Raw genomic sequence first — 5,839 nt, 5'->3', positions numbered from 1 at the left:
ATATATATATATATGTATAGCTGATTCACTTTGTTATACAGCAGAAACTAACACACCATTGTAAAGCAGTTATACTCCAATAAAGATATTTTAAAAAATAAAAAATAATCTGAATTGCTATCCAAACATGAATCAAAGTATTCTATCACTTGCAGAAATCATTTAATGGGTGTCCACTCCCTCAGAAATATATTCTTTTTGCTCATTTCATTGATTAATTTTTGGCATGAATGTAGATGTGGGAAACAGATACACTTTATCTCATTCTGTAGCCCTTATTTGTATTCTTTTATGAATTCATTATAGCAGACCTTCACTATATTTTCACGCAAGCAGAATAGAAAATGTGTTCCTTCCAGTGGCTTACTTCACCTCTATATATTGCTTTTACCAAATTAAATCATTCGACAACAGAATCCTTGATTTTCTATACTAATGGTGAATGCTGTACTTCAGTGGCTCTCACGAATCTTGGCATTCAAATTCAGGAGAGATTCAGCTTTTGCTAGGAAAAAAGAGATTCACCTTTGAGTCAAATGAACTACACCATCACAACCTAATAAGGATCTTCATCAAAAGCAATTGAAAAGAATTAGTAAACACATTCATCCTAGTTATCCCAGATTGCAAGTCAAGACTGTTGGAAACTTCCTGAAGAGAAGGTACTGTCCACTTACTAGGGGCAGGAGATGTTTGCTTTCCCTACGTCTTTTACTCTTCAGTTTTTTGGTGTGTCTTCACGCTCTTAACCAATATATACATAGGAAACCCTAAACTTGATCTCTGTTCATTACAAAAAAATATTAATTCTGAGCATTTGGTCCTACCTTCTTTTTGCATACCATCCATCTCAGCAAGAGTGACCTCACTCATCTTCTCTGACAAATGACAACTCTTTTTTCTTTTATAATTCTAATGAAGAGTCCCCCGAACTGTAACATTTTCTTGCATATGACTTTCTGCTTCTCATCTCTGTCACCATCTTTGAGCATCCTTACATATAGGAAAAAATGGACACTGTTGATCTGTTCTAAAGCAAAGCTGCTGCTTTAGTTATCTGTTGATCACCAACTGAGGTTTGCAAAGGCAATACCTTCACCTGAAAACCAAACTTGGAGACTGCATTATCTTCACTCTGTTTAAATAAAATCTAATGATGTGACCCAGAAACAGAGAGCAGGATTAGACAGTAGAACTAGAACACACTAGCGTAGACTAGAATCATATGCCTGTGAGTGTGTGTGGGAAAATAGCTTTTGCTTTTCTTTTTTAAATTCGATTGGAAAATAAGAGGCATACGATCCATATTGCTCCTGTAACTGTGGCCTGGATAGACAGTTTAAGCCAATTTTTGTTTAGTATCATCTATAAGGGAAAAACTTTTGTATGCAAGCACCAAAGGTGTCCCTCGGGGACCAGCATGTTTTGCAGCAATATAGGTTTAAGAAGAACTAAAACTGTATGCTGTGACAACACTATCATTTTGTTGTAGAATAAACAAGTGAAAGAGGGACGCGATGCTAGAAGCACGCGTACTTTATTAAGTAAAATTATTACTGCATTTAAAAGTTCAACTGTGATTGCAAATACCCTGAGAATAAAGAGTAAATTTGCATAAACTGTGTAAAAAGGGATTCAGGTTCCAGGTTGTGTTCTATCAGAATTGCACTAACCAACCCGTGATGACTAATTAGGACTCCAGGGTGTTCATACTGTTGCCTCTGAAGAATTGTAGCAATATATTTAACCACTAAAAAGAAATAAAATGACAGGTAAGTAAACGCCATCTAATTGATGATGCCACAGATTATTTATTGTGGCATGTAAAGCTGTCTTTACATGTGGCTTTGTCATGGACTATGTTAACATGTGTGTGGACTTGCTGCATCCTCTTTATTTGAAAGCAAGCATCTTATTTTTTTATTTTTCAATTTTTTTAATTGAGTTAGTTGCTTTACAATGTTGTGTTAATTACTGCTACACAGCAAAGTGATTCAGTTATACGTGTATATACATTCTTTTATATATATATATTCTTTTTTATATAATCTATTATGATTTATCACAGGATATTGAACATAGCTCCCTGTGCTATACAGTAGGACCTTGTTGTTTATCCATTCTATATATGAAAGCTTAACCCCAACGTCCCACTCCATTCCTCCCCCAACCCCCTCCCCCTTGGCAACAACCAATCTGTTTTCTCTATTTCTGTGATTGTATTTTTCTTTCATAGATAGGTTCATTTATGTCATATTTTAGATTCCACATATAAGTGATATCATATGATATTTGTCTTTCTCTGTCTGACTTCACTTAGTATGATAATTGCTAGTTGCATCCATGTTGCTGCAAATGGCGTTATTTCATTCTTTGTTATGGCTGAATAGTTTTCCATTGTATGTACGTACCACATCTCCTTTATCCATTCATCTGTTGATGGACATTTAGGTTGTTTCCATGTCTTGGCTATTGTAATTAGTGCTGCTGTGAACATAGGGGAGTGTGTATCTTTTTGACTTACAGTTTTGTCTGGATACATGCCCAGGAGTGGGACTGCTGGATCAAATGGCAACTCTATTTTTTTTTTTTTTAAGGAACCTCAATACTGTTTTCCATAGTGGGTTTTACCAATTTACATTCCCACCAATAGTATAGGAGGGTTCCCTTTTCTCCACACCCTCTCCAGCATTCGTTATTTGTAGACTTTTTATTGATGGCCCCGTGTCCCCTGCATCGGCAGGCGGACTCTCAACCACTGCGCCACCAGGGAAGCCCGGCAACTCTATTTTTAAAGAAACTCCATAGTGTTCTCCATAGTGGCTGTATCAATTTACATTCCCACCAACAGTGCAAGAGGGTTCCCTTTTCTCCACACCATCTCCAGCATGTGTTATTTGTAGACTTTTTGATGATGGCCATTCTGACTGGTGTGAGGTGATACCTCATTGTAGTTTTGATTTCCATGTCTCAAATAATTAGCGATGTTGAGCATCTTTTCACATGCCTATTGGCTATCTGTAGGAAAGTAAACATCTTAGCTGTGGGGACATCTCATGCTTTGGGGGGGACTCACAAGACATCTCAAACATCGCATGGGTTAAGTGCCATCGGTACCTGCTAAATGGAACAACTACTCATTCAACATTCACCTTGGGTCACATGTGTTATATTTATTAACTAACCAAAAATACCATGTAACACTCCACTTTAATTTTTCTTTCCACATCTTTTGGAGCTAAATGCAAGGTGCCTAGAATAGGGAGATGTCATTAGCTATTCACAGAGTAGATGTGCCACTGTGTGCATAGACACAGATAATGAGACACTATTCTCTTTGTCTTGCCCTGCCTCCTCCAGCCCTTCACAGTTGGAGGCACTGACACCCTCCACCAATGCAGTCACATGCTGAGTCAACCCCACAGACAGCAGGCATATAAAAAGAGCCACAGCAAACCATCAAGTCAGGCCTAGAGCTAAACTTTTGCTCTTGATTTAGTAGGCAGGGGACTGTGTACCTGCATGACCACCATGTCAGTGCACTCTCTAGGATGGCTGGCGTTTTCCTCCATGGTGTCCTTGCTAGGTCCTACAATTCCCACCGGTATTGTAGATGACTCCGAACCCAAGAACCTGAAACTTACCCACATTCTTGTTATCCTCCTCCTAGAGGGCTGGATCCTACCTTTGATACCTTTGTTCCTCATCCTTTCCTCCATTCCTTGGACACTGGCTAGGATCTTGCTGGGAAAGACTGAAACCACAGTAATCGCTGAAACAGGCTCAAAATTATCTCATCCCTTTGGATTTTATACATTGGGCAGTTTGGCCATGATTCTCAGTGTCCAGTTCTGTACCTGGGCTTAACCCCCCTAATCTCCCTCCTCACTACCTTTCCCTGTCCCAACCAGCAAGCACCACCACTACTAAACCTCATACCCTAATTTGACAGAGCTAACCAAGAGATAATAAATATAGATATAACATTGCAATAGCATTACCCTGGTCCCATTCCCTGCCCACCCTCATCCTTTTCAATAATACTAATAATGAATCTCAGGTAAAGTAAAAATAGTATGACATGATTCTTTATGACTTGGTCACACTGTCAGCATTTTCATAGCTAAACAATTGCATTTGGTCTACACTGCATTAAGTCCGGTCACAATAAAACTTACTGAGAATGGAGGATGAAGCTCTTGATCTCTATGTCCAAGACACTGAACATGACTGCCTCCCTTTCCTCCTAATCACTGCTGCTAATGCATTTTTATTCTGAGATACAGTGCTTTGAAATAAACACTATGTTTAAAATGTCTGCCTTGTAATTAGGTAGTCACATACATGTAGTTGAGAACCAGATCATAATACTCTACTCGGAAACATAATTTAAATGAGTAAGAGGTTATATATTCTAAGCAACCTTTTGTTTCCTGAACAACTATTTTTAGTATGCAAATATACAGATGTGCACACTTGTTGCTCTCTAATGAATAAGTTCTGTCAGATCTAACAAAAGCAGTAACTCTGGTTATAATTTTAAAAAGAAATTTTCAATACATCTTTTGTATGTTTTATTTATATGAAGCTTCTATTTTTTTTGGATACAGAATCTACATATATCGTCAACATGAATATTGTGATATTAAAAGATACAAGACTCTTAAGCTGATATAGCAGCAAATGTCTAAGTAACACTTGATGTTTTTAAGTGGAACATCCACTGATTAGGCCAGATATTCAGCTCAGCTAAACTAAAACAAAAATCTTGTGGCTGATTATAAAAATTACTGTCAGATATTCATGTTTTATCCAAATTGGCAGTGGTATGAGAATCCAATGTTCCTTGCTAGGTTATATTTCTTAGCAAGGTTATATCAATATCAATTATGTGCTTAAGATGTCAAGTGACGTGTACAGGGTAGCTTAATACCTTCATTAATGTATTGCAAATTCCATGATTTTGATGTATGCATGCCTATGAAATAAAATTATAAATAAGGAACATTTCAACAGAACAAAGGAAATTATGGCTCTATGAGAATTTTCTATGCATAACCTTGAAGTTTAATGAAATACATGATAAACTTCAATTATTTTGTTTATTTTCTAATGCTGCTGGATACATATTTGTAATACATATATTTAGCTGTATATGTGTAGATAGTACATATAAAACATTAAGTATTCATACATACATATGAATATATATGAATAAATATTCTATCTGTACATACATACATACTACATACATAATTTGGGAGGCACATGTTAACTGATTATTTGAAGGTATATCACATATATGTGGGCACATTACATATTTTAGCTTGTATTTTTCATAAAATTATGTGCACCCAAGGATATCATTTTCTTTTTACAAATAGGATAGCCAAGACTCCAAAGCCCAGGACCTTTATACTATATTGTGCATCAGCAAGCATTCTATTAGTTATTTTCAATTTTACTCTCCAACTCTTGGACCCGTCAAAAGGTTGTATTTCATTGTAGAAACTCTGTGGTTGATTCAATGGACATTTTCAGAATATTAGATTTTTACTTAAGGGTACTCTTTCCTGTAGGATTTATTAGGTGGTAGGTGGTATGACGAGTGGAGAGAGGACGATGAGTAGAGGAGAAATGATAGAGGACAATGTGTACTGATTGCAAAAAAAAAAAATACAAAGGAATGGATAAATATATAGGAGTCAATGTGAGAGGAAAACATCAGAACTGAAAGAAATTCTTCATAGTGGAAGAGCAATGAAGATGTATATCCCTTGCACCTCACACTTCTGGGTTAAGGTGGCATTTAACCAGCAGCCACCACAAAGCCTTTCCC

This window comes from Lipotes vexillifer, unplaced genomic scaffold, assembly GCF_000442215.2.
Source record: "Lipotes vexillifer unplaced genomic scaffold, Lipotes_vexillifer_v1.1 scaffold578, whole genome shotgun sequence".
NCBI lineage: Eukaryota > Metazoa > Chordata > Mammalia > Artiodactyla > Lipotidae > Lipotes > Lipotes vexillifer.
The sequence above is the reverse complement of the archived record's forward strand: the minus strand, read 5'-3'. Positions refer to the sequence as shown.